General features: G+C 41.2%; 1 long non-coding RNA gene across 1 annotated transcript; it reads left to right on the forward strand.

Moving 5' to 3' along the window:
• The first annotated feature begins 2,470 nt into the window (after positions 1-2,470).
• Positions 2,471-18,535, forward strand: LOC134808445 (uncharacterized). Its single transcript, XR_010151366.1, has 3 exons — positions 2,471-3,474; positions 7,017-7,089; positions 18,359-18,535. It is a non-coding gene; the product is annotated as an uncharacterized LOC134808445 (long non-coding RNA).
• The last annotated feature ends 884 nt before the right edge of the window (positions 18,536-19,419 follow it).

Consider the following 19,419-nt stretch of genomic DNA (forward strand, 5'->3'; position numbering starts at 1 on the left):
AAGAGCCATTTGGTCACAATAGGGCTTTGAGGTCACTTGAATTCTGACATTCTACCCAGCAATCTCCAGAGTTCTACACAGCAGATCCAGGCCATGGGTAGTTCACAGTGGGCACAGAGCCTCAGCTCATTAACATTTTATGTGTATGAGATAACTGCATCTTGTTTCTGAATAGAAAACTAGTACAGAGTGGCACCCAAATTTCCCCATGTCCAGGCATTCTATGCACTATTGTTTGCAAAATTATAGCAAAATCATGCATTCCTACTATTTTATAACAGAAGAAGGAGGACAAGGAGGAGGAAGATAATTGAGGAGAAGAAGAAGGAGTAGGGGAAGAAGAAGAGGAGGAAAGAAGGAGGAGGAGGAGGAAGAGGAGGAGGAAGAGGAGGAGGAGGAAGAGGAGGAGGAAGAGGAGAAGGAGCAGGAGGAGGAGGAGGAGGTCATCATTATTCTGGCCACCACCACCAAAATGTATCCTGATTATTTCTCATATTTTCCAGTCCAACATTGCAGAAGACTTTCTAATCTCCGTATTTATACTTAGAATTTAAAAATATTCTGAAGGTCAAGAAAGAAGTAGGCAAATCCCCAGGACAGACCCAGCCCTTATGCTCCTCACAACCTGCCTACTCTTGGCTTTTGCAACCTTGAGTTCAACTACCGTCACTTCATACCACCTGTCGCTCCCCACACATGCTCTGTGCTTTCCTGCTTTGTTCCCTCTCCTAGGCTGCAGCCCCTCACCCTCTGCCAAGTTCTAGAAGTGCACAGCATTCCTGAAGGCCTGGCTCAAATACCATCTCCTCTGGGAGGCAGGCAGAGCTCATCACTCCCTCCTCAGCACGCCCACCCCTGACACTGAGCACTCTTGTCCACTACCTAATTTGTCATGTTGTCATGAAGTTAGTGTTTGATGAATGTGTCCCTTGCTTCTTTGTGAGCTAAGTAAGGACATAGAATGAAGTTTACTCTCATAGGCTGGCATAAAGTAGGTATGCAGAAATAACATTTACTGGATGAATCAATGCTTGCTTGCATGAGTGAGTGTATTAAACAATAAAGTTAAAGAAAGAGCCCTCCATTTTCATCTGAGAGAAATCCTTTCTAAATAAGACAAGGATAGATTCTTCCATGGCTGTAAACTACTCTGTGGGCATAGAGCTAAAGGTTTTGAACTTACTCTTAGAGGACTCTGGTAACTGATATGATACAAAGAACCTAGGAAGATATAAAAAGAACCAAAGGCATTCCGTTACCTCATCTGAGAACAGAGAGAGCAAATTTTCTGACTTAACAGAGTAGACTCCTATTGCTGCATATTTTTGTATATGTGAGTGTGTGTGCACACGGGAGGACACACCTGTGTGAGTGGGGGGTGAGGAGTCAGGGCATAAGGATTGAGGAACACATGGAGAATGTATCTGAGTTGATAGAGTTAATAACAGACTCTACACAATTACAGGAAACACTTGCACACTGAAAATAATCACAAAAAATATAGAAAATTTGGCCGGGCGCGGTGGCTCACGCCTGTAATCCCAGCACTTTGGGAGGCCAAGGCAGGTGGATCACGAGGTCAGGAGATAGAGACCATCCTGGCTAACATAGCGAAACCCCGTCTCTACTAAAAAATACAAAAAATTAGCCGGGCGTGGTGGCAGGTGCCTATAGTCCCAGCCACTCGGGAGTCTGAGGCAGGAGAATGGCGTGAACACAGGAGGTGAAGCTTGCAGTGAGCTGAGATTGCGCCACTGCACTCCAGCCTGGGCGACAGAGCAAGACTCTGTCTCAAAAAAAAAAAAAAGACAAAAGAAAATTTGCAGATTTCTAGAAACAACTTTGACCTTTAGTCTTTTAAAAAAGCAAATAAAAATATGGACTGCTTATGACTGCAAAATTCACTCTTCTTCATATTATCAACTTCTTTGTATTCTTCTATTTTCAAAAAAAAGTTAATATTTTGTCTCCCAGGTTAAAAGCAGGAGAATTCCTATTTGTCTAGCTGGACTAAGTTCTGTCTTCTCAGAATTAGGAAGGCAAGAGCTTAGCATCAAACAGGCTTAGACCTCACAAAGCCATTCCTAGCAACAAACAGGAAGTAAAATGCACAGATTTAACAATATGAGACGTTGGTAGAGTAAGTCAGTATTTACCAGGTTGACTGTGTTATGCAGTATAGAAAATTGGTCTATTTGTGAATATTGTGTAATTTTGTATACAATTGTTTAATTATAATTTCATTTTAGAAACAAGCTGCTTAGCTGGGTGTGGTGGTGAGGGCCTGTAGTCCTAACTACTCAGGAGGCTGAGGTGGCAAGATTGCTTGAGCCCAGGAGTTTGAGGCTGCAGTGAGCTATGTTTGTGCCACTGCACTGCAGCCTGGGCAACAGAGTGAGACCATGTCTCTAAAAAAAAAAAAAAAAAAAAAAAAAAAGTAATAAAAATTAAAATAAGCTGCCATCTCTAACATACATTATACAGATTATAAATGAGTCTAACATGCTATGGAGGGAAAAAACTCATGTAGGCCTAGTTCATACTAACAAAACTGCAGTCTGAAAACAAGTGGTTAAAGGGATATCCCTTGCCTCAAATGTTTTCACTATTTTTTCTCTAAAATTATGAGAGTAGTTGCCTAAGTTCTCCAGTTCTCTATGTATGTGTAGCTATAGATGAAAACTTGTTTGCTCTGGAAATAAAATGCTTTCTAAAGCATTTGCTAATGCTTTCTAAATGAAGGTCAAGAAAAGAAAGAAAAATAGTATGTTTTGTTGGAGGAAAGTTTCAAGTTTAATTAAATTATAGAACATCATGATTCAAAGGAACTTCAGGGATTGTCTGATAGAAGTCTTCATTGAATTATCAAATCCTGGCCCAAGTGGACATCAGCTGCTACTTGGATCTTCTAATGACAAGAAGTGCAAGAGAGAGTATCTCATTTGTTTCCTGAAAGTTCTGATTGTTTAAACTTCTAAGTACAATCTGCCTCCTGAACATTCCATTGTAGTTCTTTGATCTGGAGCCGCACAAAAGCCTCCTCTTTTACATGTCAGCTTTACACACCACCCTCAGCCTGGAGGATAATTAAAGTTGCTTGGAATTTGCCACTCAAGGAATCGTATCCTACCTGAATGATAATATCCCACTAGGAGAAAATCAGGGCAAGCTCATGGTCAGTGCCAATAAACCTTTCAGAAGTTATGGACCAAATGTCCAAATTCCTATGTTGAAGCCCTAATCCTGAATGTGAAGGTAGTTGGAAGTAATTAGGTTTAGATGAGGTCACAAGGATGGGGCCCCCATGATGGGATTAATGTCCTTTGAAGAAGAGGAAGGCACCAGAGTTCTCTCTCTCTTTCTGCCATGCCAGGTCACAACTAGATGTGGCAGTCTGCACGCCAGGAGGTGGGCCCCTACCAAGAATTCAGCCATACTGATACCCTCATCATGTGCTACCCAGCCTCCATAACTGTGAGAACAATTGTCTGTTGCTTAAGCCACCCAGTCTATGGTATTTTGTCATAGCAACCAAGTAGACTAATATAAGAAAGAACCTATAAGCCTGCTCTGTCCAATATGGTAGTCATCAGCCTGCCAATTTTGATTATTGAGTGCTTGACATATGGCTGATCTAAACTGAGATGGGCTGTGGGTGTAAAGTACAGAGCAGATCTCAAAGACTTATATGAAAAAAGAATGTAAAATATCTGTTTAATTTTCTACATTGATTACATGTTGAAATAGTAATCGTTTGTAATATTGAATAAATTAAAATAATTTACTAAAATCAATTTCATTAGTTTTTTTTGTTGTATAATGTGACTTAGAAAATATAGAGTCATATACATGACTCATGCTATACTTTTATAGAAGAACACAGCTCTAAAGGCAAGCAGCTGTTCACAGATGTGACAAATCCAAGTCTAGCCTGGCCTCTGCTTTATCCTTTCTTACTTCTGCCTTTCCCCAATCCCATTGGCCCATGTCCCTTCTTTTCTGCATGTTTGTAGCAGGGTTCACCCTCATCCTCACTAATGTCAAGTCAAACCTCAAATTTGTATGTGGCTCCTCAATTGAGTACTCAAAACTCAGGACCACATGTTTGAGGACTCTAATGATACAGTAATTGGCCCTCAATAGGCTAAGCTCCATTCACTCAAACACTCAACAATTTTTTTTGCAGTTACCTCATGCTAGGTATTCTGTTGGGAATAGAAAAATGAATGAGATAGTGCCCTCTTGTATGGAACACATGCTTGACTGGGAAGATAGATGTTAGACAAATATACATACATGCACATACAATAACTTGTCAGTTCAAATTGTGATAAATTCTATGGTGCAAGTAGTATGACCAGAGGATCGTGTATACCTTGGAAATCACAGGGAGAATTTTTAAGGAAGCAGTAATGAAAGGAAGATTTGAAAGGCAGGAAGGAGTAATCCGGGTGAAGACCAAGAGAAAGAACTTTTTAGGTGTGTGATGGCCTCAAAGTGAGAAAGAGCTTGGCCACATTCAACTAAATGGAAGGAGGCTGATATAAACAAAGGGCTTGGGGTCAGGAGGAGAATGGGCCAAGATGAGGTTGGAGATGGAGGCAAGGCCCATATCAAAAACTGCTGCAAACCATGTCAGGAAATTTGTACTTTAAGTATACTGACTGCCAACTGAAAGATTTTAAGCTCAACAGTGACAGGATGACAAATGTGTGGGGTTTTTTTTGTTTGTTTGTTTCTAAAAAAGATTACTCTAACAATCATGTGCAGAATAGACTACAAGGGTCCAAGAAAGAAAGCAAGAAACTAGTGAGGCTATTTTTGGTGTTTAGGAAAGAGATGTAGGTGGCTTAGTCTTGAGGGAATATAAACTTAGATAGTGGATGGACTCAAAATAACATCTATAGAACTTGGAAGAGATTGTATAGAGTGAGTGATGAAAAAATAGAGATCAAGGATTGCTCCAAGTTCCCAGCATCAGCATTTGGAAAGATGAAGATGTCTTCACGAGCAGAAGAAGAAAGATGAAGGAACAGCGAAAAGAAAGATCAAGAGTTCAGTTTAGACAGCCCAAGAACTCTGTTCTTGGCAAGTCATGAACATTATGATTAAAAAGAGCCAGATAGGGTAGAGGTCAAGGGTACGGTGAGAAGTAGTAATAGTCATGACCTTTCTCACAAATAAGAATGGGCAAATGTTTTGACCTATCCCACATTAACAACATAAACTAAGAGGCATGATTAGTCAAAGGTTTCAGAAAGAATCTTGAAAAACATAAAGGACAGTCTTTTGATGACTAAAATTATGACCAGGAGTGAGTGTGTGAAATTAGCCTGACTGTTTTTGGGTATGGCTGCCTAACTCATGACCAAGGGAATGTGTGTTCACCTGAACGCAACAGGATTCAAGCTGGAGGCACTGGAACTATCCATCAAGCTTAGTATTTGCCTTCAGAGCTTCTTCTCAAATATTTACAAAAATGGTTAAGAATCCTGAACCTAAGGCTGTGCACAGTGGCTCACTCCTGTAATCCCAGCACTTTGGGAGGCCAAGGCAGGCAGATCACTTGAGGCCAGGAGTTCAAGACCAGCCTGGACCACATGAAGAAACCCCGTCTCTACTAAAAATACAAAAATTAGCCAGGCGTGGTGGCACATGCCTGTAATCCCAACTACTTGGAGGCTGAGGCACGACAATCACTTGAACCCAGGAGGCAGAGGTTGCAGTGAACTGGGATTGTGTCACTGCACTCCAGCCTGGACAACACAGCAAGACTCTGTCTCAAATAATAATAATAATAATTTTAAAAAAGAATTATGAATCTAACATTGAAGTAAAGAGGAAGCACTAGGAAAAAGTGGGAGTACTAGAAAGCATCTTACTCATAGCATGTGTCTCCCGGGAAGCTTATAGAAACTGGATTCTTCTGTGCTTTCTAGTTGGCAAGAAGAGTAAATTCCTTACCAGGCAAACTTAGAGTTCTCCCTAAGTCTCTCACCCTGTTGAATATACAGGAAACCCCACAGAAGAGGACAAGTCTACTAACTTCCAAGGAAATAAAATATGCCTATGCTGCTGTATCTTTCTTACAGTCACAAGGAATGATCCATGGAAATAAGGAAGCAACCCCAAAACCCAGTCTGTTGGAAGTCGAGTTTTTGATGATTAAAAAGGCAGGTACAGCTGGGCACAGTGGCTCACGTCTGTAATCCCAGCACTTTGGGAGGCCGAGGCGGGTGGATCATGAGGTCAGGAGATTGAGACCATCCTGGCTAACACGGTGAAAACCCGTCTCTACTAAAAATATAAAAAATTGGCCGGGTGTGGTGGCGGGCACCTGTAGTCCCAGCTATTTGGGAGGCTGAGGCAGGAGAATGGCTTGAACCCAGGAGGCGGAGCTTGCAGTGAGCCGAGATTGTGCCACTGCACTCCAGCCTGGACGACAGAGCGAGACTTCATCTCAAAAAAAAAAAAAAAAAAAAAAAAAAAAAGAAAAGGCAGGTACCACCCTGTATGCATAAGGAGGTCCCCTTCTTGGGCCCGTTACATTGCCTGCCAAATCTGAAGTCCCTGCTATGAAGGAACTGTGAAACACTGACTCCAGATCCAGATTTTCTTGTCTTCTGGAAATACAGCGCTGCTCCACTCCCATACTTTAGCAGAATTCTTCTCCTCCCTGCACATTCAACCCCCACATTCTAACCATTGGTACCATTCCAAAATCTTACTATACTTATGCTCTTCTTTCCTGTGCTATGTTAAAACTTCTAGTTAACTATGCTGTCCATATTCTACACATTCACGTCTTAAATAAATACATTTTTTTTTATATTGGCGATTCCAAATTGCCTACAAAACAATTACAAAATACGTCAAGCACACAGTAAGGACTAGTCAAGTATGAAATAGTATAGAGTAAAAGTGTTTCAAGGCAGACAAACTGACCTAAATTCACAGTCAATTGTTCTGCATTGTTAGGACTTCACTAATGATTGTATTTGTTCCATCTTGTCAAGGTTGATCTGCCATTTATGCAATCCATTGATCTACAGACAAGAATTAATTTCGAACTCAACAACTTCTGTCAAAGTAAGGAGCTTAGTTTGAAAATATAGTTTTCTGTTGCAGATCTTTGCTGATATCTTCTAAAACTGAAATTCAGGCAGTACCAACACCAAAATAGAAAACAAATCGAAACAAAAAATCAACTCCATGCAAATGTAGGCTTAAATGTAGGATGAATATATTTGTATCCTACCTTTTCCTCTACCTTTTCTCCTTCCACCCTCTACATGCCTCCCTGTCACCCATCCATTAGCATTGTCAAAGTTGTTTACATTCTGTCCTGCAATCACAAGCAAATGTACTTTGTGTAAACTGATAGAAAACATTGGAAACAAAAACAACAACCTGTTTACATTATCATGATCATGCAAATGCTGTTCATTCCTGTACTGAACAGCATGCCAGGATTACCTCTTCTTTGTAGGTCTCACCTTGGGATCCTTGAGTCATTGGTAGGAAAAGTTTCTAGCATCAAAGCTAAAAGCGTGTTTTCCCATTATACTCAATTAATTCTATAAAATCAATTTACATTTGACTTTGCTTCACGGTTGGACCACTACTCTCCTTCTTTTGTTTTCCTTGGAGTTTCTAATTTTTTTTTTTTTCATTTCAGTTTGTGCTTTTGCCTTGAACATATCACCAGACATGTCCAAGCTATCTTGCAAAGACATTTGTAAATATTTTTATACTCAGAACCTAAACTCTGTTTCTGTGCTGGGGAATTTTCCACAGGGTGCGTCTTTTGGAGTCAAAGCCCAAGTTCCTCTATTGAAAGCTGAAAATGCCCCAGTCTACTTCCCTGATATCTTTGCATCTAGGCCATGAACAAGTTACCTAGAATTTGCCTATAAAATTTTACTACTGAAGACTTTAAATTAAGAACTAATGACTCAAAGAAGTGGGCACCATGAAGTGTTAAGTCTGGATGGTAGGGTTGGCGGCAGTGGCTGGAGTGATGAATTTCTGTAGACCCCAAGACAGTGGTATTAGGGTGCCTAGTGCCCAGGCCCAGGAGCAACCATGAGACAAACTGCATGTTCAGCCTTCAATGGAGGTGGGAGTGGTGTCCCACGGGTCTAAAGCCATGGCCTAATTTTGGCAACTCTCTCTGGCAGCTGCTCAGCTGCCCCTTTTCCTCCACTTTTCTCAACCTGATATTTCAAACTTATCAGTAATGAGGTGTACATTTTCTAAATACTTACTGTCTAAAAGGCTTTCTATTCCGAACTCCCACTTCAGTGGACATAAACTTTGAGCTTGAGTATAATTTTCCATCAAATTTGAAGTTTCTTGCTTCATTGTCTTCTACCTTCCAACCTTGCTTTTTGAAAAGACTGATGCCAGTTGCATTCTTTTTTCTTTGTAGGGATTTGGGAAAATAATTTCTGAAAGATTTGCAGGTCTTCTCTTTATCCCTGGTGTTCTGAATTCACAAGGCTGTGTCTAGAAAAGGTTTATTTCTATTATTTGGAATCAGCACTTTGTCAGTCCTTTCCATTGGATGGTGCCAGTATTGCAGCTCTGAGAAAATTCCTTTTTTTATTGATTATTTACTTCCTTTTGTTTTCTTAATTCTTTCTTTCTAAGAAGCTTATTAATCCAATATGCACTCCCTGGATGTTTCCTTTCCCTATGTCTCTTATCTTTTCTTGCATTTTTTTCCCATTTCTGTCTTTTTCTTCTATTTTCTGAGAAATACCATAGACTTTAATTCTTTTATTGATTTTTTGGTTGCTTTTGGCAATTGTATGTTAATCAGCAGAGGCTTTTTCTTTTTTCTTGTTCTCTCAGTGTCTTTTTATGGCATTCAAATCTTGTTTCGTGAATATATTTTCTAATCTCTCTGAGCTTATTACTGAGGAAGGGTTTAAATGCTTCTCTTTCATTTTATGAATCATTTCTTTTCCTCATAGCCTTTTGTTGTATGATTTGGGTTCTAATAGTTCTCCTCATTGGCTTTGTGCTTTTTACTTTCCATTACTATTTACACAGAAAACTGGGTACAAAAATGGTGTTCCTCTGATACCATAAAAATAAAACTACCCCTGGCCAGAATAAAATACAATTCATATTGGCAAGGCTTTCCTATTTTTTGGCAATAAGAAGCCCATGAAATTATAATTAATGTGTAATTGAAGTAAGTAAGGTGCTTCTCTGGACAAGGTGTTTCCATAAAAAACTCATCACAGAGCAACGGGATGATGTATATTGTGAAGCCAGAATACAGGCACCAAAACCAAAATACATTCCATTTGAACCAGGCTCCAGGCCCATGATGACAATACTCACACTTTCTAGGGGTCTGAGAATCACCTTCCTTTACTGCAGATGGACCTTCCCTACTACTCCTGTCTCCAGCTATAATTGACCTTTAATCTCTCTGAGTGACCTACCAGCTACTGAAGTTAAGGAAACCTTGTTTAGATTGGTGGTTTTTCATTTCTTCTAGGTCACTGACTGCTTTGAGTGTCTGACAAGAACATCAGCTCTTTTCCCCCAGAAAAATGTATATACTTAAAATTGTTTGGATATAATTATAAAAATTTCAATTCATCTATAAACCTTGTGGCCCAGAGGTGAGAAGCTCTTTTCTGTGTTATGAAAAGTCCAAATTTTAACAACTGACATACTATCCAAAAGCCAATGCAAATGTCTAACCACCATATCAGAAAGTGTCCTGCTATCAGCATTATTCTAGGAGTAAGCAAAGAAGTGCGATAATAGTATTTTATCAAAAGATCTTCCAGTGACTGAAAACTAGAGCTTAAAAAGCAACTCAAATATCAAGGGCACAAGAGCTGGAAATTCCAGTCCCCTGATGAGGAAATCTATGCTACGTGAAAAGATGCTTTAAAATTAGTTCCCAGATTGGGCTGGGCACGCTTGTTCACGCCTGTAATCCCAGGAATTTGGGAGGCCAAGGCTGGCAGATTGCTTGAGATCAGGAGTTTGAGACCAGCCTGAGCAACATGGCAAAACCCTGTCTCCGCAAAAAATTTAAAAAATTAGCTGGGTGTGGTGGCACTTGCCTGTAGTCCCAGCTGCTTGGGAGGCTGAGGTGAGAGGATCGCTTGAGCCCAGAAGACAGAGGTTGCAGTGAGCTGAGATCATGCCACTGCACTTCCAGCCTGGGCTACAGAGCCAGACCCTATATCAATCAATAAATCAATAATTAAAATAAAATTTTAAAAATCAAGAAAAATTAGTCCCCAGCTTGATTTTGTGCCACTGGCCCAAGAATAAACCAGTTTTCCTGTCTGGTGACACACAGGACAACTCTCTGGAATTGATGTGAAGATAGAGCTGGGTTTGGTTCACAGAAGAAACTGTGCAGGTGGGAAGTCAGTTCCGCAGACTCGCCATGAGTCTGACCCAGCTCACTGTTCTCTATGAACTCTTCTTTGTCTTGTCCCTGTGAAGAAAATATTCAACCTGGTCTGTCTTCTACTCTTTGGGTCTGGAGAGATGGGGTCTTGTAGACCACACAAATGGAGAGTTTCACAGCAGGGCAATACAATGAGGTCAAGAGTCACTATTATCCTTACAGATTACATCAAAAGATGTAATTTATCTTTTTGGAGTTTGAATCCAGAAGTGTCAAGGCAGCAAGATGAAAAGCAGGAATTTATACAGCATGTTCTTGCCCACTTGCCCTCATACCTGGAGGAATGAGTCCTCTAAAAGTTACATACTATAGCCTTAACTCACATACCTTAACTTTTGTATGGAGAAGTGCATAATCCTTGAAATTGACTCATTTGGGCATAATGACTAACTAGCTATAAAAGCAAAGTTTTAATTGCTAATTTAAAAGTCCACAGGCTGACTGACATTAAGATGTAAATACAAATTTCCCAGTACACACCTTGCATCTGACAGCTACATGACCACTATGTTCCAAAGAAGTCTAACAGCCACAGGCCATTGCTGGGTGGCAGAGGTAAGAGACTCCATGGGGTTATTTGGCTATATTTTATTACCGAGCTCAGGACTTGCTTGTGCCAGAACCAGGAGATGTTGACCTTTTATAATTGAGGCAATCTCCTTAAAGGTCAACCCTGACAGAAAAGACTGTAATTGTGATTGGAATTGCCAACTCCCAGGGCTACGTGAACTCAGACAAGCATTTGCTGTTTTCTCTCACCGCTCTTTCAGCAACTCTACTCAGGCCACGTGGGGTTTTAATATCATCAACTTGGGGGAAATCAACCAAATACAACAGCTGCCACTCCTTGAGGGCAGGGATTGGGTCTTTTTCCATCATGTTACCTGTAATATTTAGCCCAGTGCCTAACAAGTTTACTAAATATTTGTTCTCTCACTGACCAACTAAACAAATGAACAAATGTTCTCACAGTAAATAGTAATGAAATGCCAGCATTTTCCTGGAGTTTTCCCAGAGGGATGTATTCAATTTTACCATTCCTGGCAACATTGAGGGCTCTAAGCTACCTAAACCTGGAAGCAAAACAGAAAGGTAAATTTTCTTGAGCCAGTATATGTTTCCCACAGTCTTATCTGAGCTCCCCTTGATGAGGAATAACCTGTCATGTGCCTTAAAGCCTCAAAACCACAATCTCATATAGGTTATGATGCTAATTTTACCGATGAGGAAGCGGAGACTCAGACTGTTTAAAGAGCTTTCCAAGAACCTACAGATAAGTACACGTGGATCCGGGATGGGAAGTCCAAGTCTGTCAGATTCTGACATGTAAAGCTTTCTCCCCCACACAGTCCCAAGGGAGCCTTTGGAGTGGTTCTTCTTGTCCTCAAAGACTCTCACTTTCTCCAAAGTTCCCATCACCTGTAAATGAGAAAGGTGACCCCATCAGGCTCCAATTCAGACATAGTATAGCATTTATCTAATGTGGGCTTGAAGCCCTTCACTGCTAGCTCTCTGTTGAGTCAAATTTCAGTCAAAGTGAACATGAGTGTGACATGTGTGCAGTAGATTCTGGCCAAGGGTGTAGACTGTGAAATAAATGCCTGAACTCACAGACTGCTTCTTAGGTGTGTGACACTGCATTGAATCTTTCCTTGCTGGTGCAACAGGAGAGCCCAATCCAGTGCCTCTTCTACTACCTAATGCTAAATGTGTTCAATATCCTTTAGAGGGCAAGGTTCTGTGTAATGCAGAACACTCCTGACTCTACCTGGAGAATTGCATGAACACCCAAGATCAGAAGCCAAGATGTCAGATCAACAAAATGCCACGGGGCAGGCACTCACCTCAATCTCTCATTCAGAAGGGTGTGCAATTCCAAGTGGAAGTGGGACCCCCAAACCAGCTGTGAATTCTGAAGGCAGCTGAAAAGCCGGGAGATTCACAGCATACTGTCTCTCCCCAAGGTGTGGGTGCAGGTTTCTCACTCGGGACATTCTCATCTCCCGCTGGGGTACCTCCCCCAGCGTTCAGCAAAGTGCAACAGGAGGTCAGGCGCTCCCAGGAATATGATTCATTATCTCTCTCCCTACCAGACAGGGATGATTTGATCTGGTTCCAGTCCAACCCAAAGCTACTTCAGTAAACAGTGTTTTTTTTTTTTTTTTCTGAAGATTGCCTATTTCTGTCTTTTACCTCCCTTGCATATGGCAAGGAGAAATAAGATAATATATGTGCAATGCTTTGAGCTCCTTGGGAAAGCAGCACTCTTTAAGTGCATGATATTAATAATAGCAATATTTCTGTTACCACGAAGACAAGCTGAGTCCATCTTTCACATGTCCTTTTAAGTCATTTTCCCTGTGGCTGCCTTTTCTGGTAAAATGGTTCTAAATGAGCCATACAAATCTCTAGTTTTAAAATACTCATTTGGGGAAAATGCTGGTTAGGCTGTATCTTACCTGGTAGGGGAATATTCCTATGTTTGTTTCTTGAAATGATGATGATTCTGGTAGGTCAGGAATGGGAGGGCAGTCAACCACCAGGAAACAGACCTGTGAAATATGCAATTGGTATGGAAAATAGAAATCCACAGATACCCTGCCCACCATGGCCAGGATTCCAGGCCCATTTCCTGCAGAGCAATGTGAGCAAGTGACAAGAAACTCCTTTTCTGAGAGTTATAAAACACAAGTATCTAGCAGCCAAGCCCCTCATTCTGTTAGAAAGAGACCTGACATTACTATTCCCAATATTAGCAAAAATACTGTGGTGATGATGACAACAGGCATCATTTATCAAAATCCTGCCTCATTCAGAAATTGTGCTAAACTCTATATTCCTTGTCTCATTTTATTCAATCCTCCCAATAAAACCACGACAGATATTATTATCTTTAAAACTCCGAGATGATTAGTAACTAGTCCAATGTCATACAGCAATAATTTAAAATTTGAACTTCAAATTAAAAATAATATGCTCTGGTTATTTTTTTTTTAAAATAAAGAAATAAGTGGAACCTGCTCCTTTACGGTACCCCCCACCACTCCTCTCCATCCATTCAGATGCATTTGGTGCTTGGGATGTTTAATTTTATGTGTCAACTTGACTGGCTCATGGGATGCCCAGATAACTGGTTAAATACTGTTTCTGGGTGTGTCTCACCTTCAGTGTGAGCGTGTTTTTGAAAGAGATGAGCATTTGACATGGTGGACTGAGTACAACAGATGGCCGTCCCTAATGTGAGTGGGCTTCATCCAGTCAGCTGAGGGCCTGAATAGAATAACAAAAGGAGCGGAGGGTGGGGGGAGATTAAATTAACCCTGCCTAGCTGCTTGAGTTGGGACATCGTCTCCTGCCCTCGGTGTTTCTGCTTCTCAGGCCTTCAGATCTAGACTGGAATCTATCCCATCAGCTCTCTGAACCTCAGGCCTCTGAACTATACTGCTGGTTCTCATGAGTCTCCAACTTGCCGAAGGTAGATTGTAGATCATGAGACTTCTCAGTCTCCATAGTCTCAAGAGCCAATATCTTATAATAAATATCTTCATATATATGTGGTGTGTGTGTGTGTGCATGTAGACAGACAATCACACACACACACACAGAGAGAGAGAGAGATCCTGTTAATTCTGGAGAACCCTTACTAATACAGTGCTTTTTGTATATTTGCTAGGCACTTTTAGGTTCTGGGAATACGGCAATAAACAAAAGTATCCATCCTGGAGAAGCAGGGACCCACCCCAAATGATAATTTGAGGGCCTGGAGCACCAAAGTGAATTTCATGTTTCCTAGTTTTTCACTAGTACAACCACACAAATGACAGTCTGTGAGCCTGTGGTTTCCAAATATTTAGCCTCTGATCCTGGGCTCTGCTCTGCCTCCAATGCCTTTCTTTCTTAGAAGGCTGCAAATGTGTTATAAATAAAACCAAATAAAAGGGTGAAGCCAAGGGTCCTCTCACCCTTGGGCCTTAAAGAGCACAGTCTTCAGTATAAATTAAAGTTGTGTTTTACCTGTAGATCTATCATCTACTTGCTATGTGACCATGAGCAAGTCACAGCCTCTCTGAACTTCAGTGGTTCATCAGTAAATGGAAATAATATTACCCATGGCAAAGGGTGGTTGAAAGCACTGAATGAGCTGCGCTTAAAGGGTCTGACACAGGGCTTGGCAGCTATGTGAACCTCATTTATGGTAAATGCTCTTACTGTTGTAAAATCCAAGAAGAATGTGCAAAAACAACCAGGCCTTAAGGGTAAAACCTACTGGAGACTGGTGAAGTGCCAGCATGACCATTTTGAAGCCTGTGAAATCCGTAATAGAAATCCTTCCAGCATCCACACTTGTCCAAAACTCGTCTGCACAGGAAGATTGCTAATAAAATGGGAACAAAGGAAATCATGAGGAAACCATCCATTCAACAACCAAATAAAGCCAGCGCAAAACCACCCACTGCCCCCTACCACAACAGACTGACGGGTCACAAGGCAGGGGGCCCAGGGTTGCTGCAGAGCCCCCTTATTAAACAGAGCCCTGAAGAGAGGCCATCCATTCACAGGCTGCAGCCCCTGGGGGGCTCCGGATTGTCCACCCTTTCCTTGCAAGCACTTACATCTTCAATAGGGGATTGACACAGCACTGGGCATAATTAACTGCCTTCTAATTCACCCCAGCACTGGGCCTTGTTCTCAGGAAACTGAGAATGAATTTGGTATTTAGCCTTAATGAAGGAAAACAAGTCTAAGTGTTAAGAAGCCCCCAACTTCCTTGTGTGGCGGGCAAGTGTATCTCGTTTTATTCGTTCACAACAACCACATACTCTATTTTTCTTTGCTTGCGGAAGAATGTCATCTTGAGGCAGACCAAATATGACAATTTAAATGCGTACCCCGGGGCTTAAGTAGCACAATGCCAAAACTTTTAGTGATCGTGGTAGATACAGACAGTCTGACCCCCAGCTGCAGACCTGAGAAAAGGAGGCTGTGCTGCCCAAACACAAAACAAATAAGATCTATTTTGTAAAGGATTCTGTCAAGTGTCTTTTTTATTTATGTTGCCTTTTGTCACACTCAATCAGAAGTCAGAATATGAAAACTCTTTCCTGCTGTTTGCCTATTTTCCTTTTCTCACTAAAAATTTTTCTTGCTTCATGTTAAAAAATACACAAACAAATGAAGTTATTTATTTTAAGATAGGGCTATAAAATAACAGGCAATGAAAAAGAAATTAAGCATCCTAGAATAATTATTAGCATAAATAGTAGCAATCTTAGGAAATTTCACGAATATACCAAAGACACTTTGGCTGGTCCCTGGGTATCAATGGCCCTTCTTCCTCTCTGATGGGGACCAGATTTGGTTGGGTGTCCTCTCCTTCTTCTCACAAGTCACAGGTACATTCTGAATTGCCCAAGCAAGTGATGCAGACTTCCTTTGGTAGAAACAGGCTTAGAAGTGGGCAGGGATGCCAGTCCTGGCCAATGAAATGTGAGAAGAGGCCCATTGGGCGTCTGCAAGGAAAGGTTTTAAAAAGAATTAGCAAGCCTGAGAGCTACTCTACTGTGTAACATTTTGTTTGTAAGATTTTTTTCCCTTATTCTTTAAGACTGTTGAGTTGGAGGTTTCCTATTTGTCACTGAAAACATTCAAACTGATAAATGATAACTGCTCAAATCATTTTGTAATCTTCTCTATGGAAAATGCTGTCAAAATCAATTTAACACCATCACAGGGAAAATTCTGTAGTAGTTACCTGTTGCTTCTGCTCAGCATCCGTTTCCCTTTCTTAGTAAGAGTAACCGGTGTTTCTCAAACGTGAATGTGCAGATGAGTCATCTGGGGGTCTTGTGAAAACACATGTTCTGGTTCAGTAGGCATGGAGTGGGAACTGAGACTCTGCATTTCTCTCTGGTGATGCTGATGTTACTGCTCCCTGGAGCACTCTTTGTATAATAGGAGTCTATATTTCCATTGGGACAACCAGTCCAACCAGTCTTTTTCCATAGCCCAAAATATTTAGGTGAAATTATCTTAAGATAGTAGGAGAAGTCCATTTCTGGGCTACAGTTATTGGTTCAGAGATGGGCAGTTCACTCAATATGAGCCAATAAAATAGGAGATGTTTGCTGGAAGCCATTAAGAAAGAAGGCTTTTCACTTTCCAAGAGAGCTGTTGGGAGAATTTTCTTTGGATGATATGTAAAAGGACGTGGTGGTTGGAACTATGCTAGCCATTTCTGCAGCAATGAAGGGAGCCAGGTGAGGACAAAGCCCACTCACTGAAGAGGGCAGAGCTGAGAGAAGCATAGAGATGTGAAGCCCCTGGGGATAAAGTTGTAAACCTCTGGGGTGAGCTCCACCTGAAATTAAAGATTCTTCCAGATTCTTTATTGACATGAGCCAATAAGCTCCCCTTTCCCCTTTGCTTAAGCAATTTTGGGCTGGGTTTTATATTAATTGCATGAAAACAGTCTTAAATAACACAATTAGAATCAATGCTGTAGATTACAGCAGGGGCTGCAGACTATAGTCAGAAGCCTCTGTATGGCCCTAGAGCTAAGACTTCTTCTTACCTTTTTAAAGGATTGTAAAAAAGAGAAAGATAAAGAGAGAGAGAAAGGATGTCAGCAAGGAAGGAACGGAGAAAGAAAGGTGAAGAAGAAGGAGAGGGAGAGAAAGATGGAGATGAAGATGAAAAAGAAGAGGAGAAGGAGGGATTGGGAGAAGAAGAGGAAAAAGAAGCTGGGAAGAAGAAGAAGAAGCAGGAGGAGAAATAGAAGGAAAAGAAGAAGAAAGAGGAGAAGGAAGAGGAGGGGAGGAAAAGGGGGAGGAAGGAGAGGAAGAAGAGGAGAAGGAGAAGGGGGAGAAGGGGCAACATAGACAGCATATGGCCCTAAAGCAGGGATCAGCTAGCTTTTTCTGCAAAGAACCAGACAGTTAATATCTTAGGCTTTGTAGGTCATATGATAACCACCCCAACTACTCAACCTGCTGGTGTAATTGAAAGCAGCCATAGGAGATATGTAAATGAATGTGCATGGCAGTGTATCAGTAAAACTTTATTTACCAAAAAGTAGAAGAAGGAAAAAAAGAAAATAATAATCTAATCAAATGCCTTATTCAGTAAACTTGTTTCCAAAAACTCAAGGAATGGTGAACATTTATGTTTGATAGGGACACTACAAAAAATGAGCCAAAGATCTTGAAGGAGCTCCAGCAAAGGAGTGACTATACTTGTAAGCAGTGACTGCCTCTGCATAAGTGCAGTCCTTCAGATAGCTACCTTGAGGCTTCTCTGTAGCCACATGAGCTTTGGCATGTTTGTAGAACCCATATTTTCCAGGTCCACCAGCCTGCAGATACAAATGGCTAACAGCTAGAAACTCAACACAGGATTTCTCTGGCTTGACCACCTCACCACATTTATTCTGTGGGAAATTTGTCCCTGATATGGTTTGTCTCTGTGTCCCTACCCAAATCTCATCTCGAATTGTACTCCCCATGTGTCAAGGGAGGGAGCTGGTGGGAGGTGGTTGGATCATGGGAGCAGTTTCCCCCATCCTGATCTTGTGATAGTGAGTGAGTTCTTATGAGAACTGATGGTTTTAAAATGCCGGGCAGTTCCCTTCCCCCTCTCTCGCCTACCACTATGTAAGATGTGCCTTGCTTCTCCTTCCCTTTGCCCATGATTTTAAGTTTCCTGAGGCCTCCCCAGCCTCATGTGAAACTGTGAATCAATTAAACCTCTTTTCTTTGTAAATTATCCAGTCTCAGGTAGTTCTTTATAGCAGTGAAAAGGAACCAATATAGTCTGTCTTCAAATCCTCAAATGGCTTGCATAGCTATAATCTCTGCAGGCTCTCAGTCTTTTTGGCTAAATTTTAAAAAATTTCTTTCTTTTCTATTCCAGAGTGCTACAGTAGTAACAATGGTGGAAGCTAAGCACATGATTATACTACTGTCTTCCAAGCTAAGTGCTGAGTCCAAGGCCAAGAGCACTGATATTTGAGACAAAAGTGCTTACATTGTGAATAATGACTTATTGACTGATATTAAGTTTCCCCATACTGCTGCTGCCCTGTTTTTGCTCCTGGTTGCTTAGCCCAGTCTACCGGTATCTAGACTTTAAAGACATGGCTTTTTTCCCTTGACATTCTTATCACAACTTCCTTGACCCCAAATTTAGCAAAGTTTTGCATTTGGTCCTTGCGGTACCCAAAAAAATGATATCCAGGCCCTAATTGCCAAACTTTTTTTTTTTTTTTTTTTTTAGACAGAATTTTGCTCTTGTTGCCCAGGCTGGAGTGTGATGGCATGGACTCGGCTCACCACAACCTCTGCCTCCTGGGTTCAAGCAATTCTCCTGCCTCAGCCTCCTGAGTAGCTGGAATTACAGACATGTGCCACTGTGCCAGGCTAATTTTTTTGTATTTTTAGTAGAGACGGGGTTTCTCTGTGTTGGTCAGGCTGGTCACAAACTCCCAACCTCAGGTGATCTGCCCCCCTTGACCTCCCAATGTGCTGGGATTATAAGCGTGGGCCACCAGGCCTGGCCACTAATCGCCAAACTTTTTGAATGTTACCTTATATGACAAAAGTGACTAGGGATTAGATATAATTAAAATGAGTATTTTTGACACAGGTAGATTACCATGAATTATTTGAATGGGCCCCAAATGTAATCAGAAGTGTCCTTATGAGTGGGAGGCAGAGAGGTTTGAATACAGAACAGGAAAAAGTGTTGTGACAATAGAAGCAAAAATTGGAATGATGTGACCATAAGCCAAAGAATGCTGGCAGCCACCAAAACCTGGAAGAGCCAAAGCATTCATTATCCCCTGAAGCTTCCACAATGAACCAACCCTGTCTACATCTTCATTTTACCTCCATAAAACTCACTTTGGACCTATGGCCTCCGGAAATGTAAGAATACATTTCTGTTATTTTAAGCCCCTAAAATAACAAATAAAA

Source organism: Pan troglodytes, chromosome 16, assembly GCF_028858775.2.
Source record: "Pan troglodytes isolate AG18354 chromosome 16, NHGRI_mPanTro3-v2.0_pri, whole genome shotgun sequence".
NCBI lineage: Eukaryota > Metazoa > Chordata > Mammalia > Primates > Hominidae > Pan > Pan troglodytes.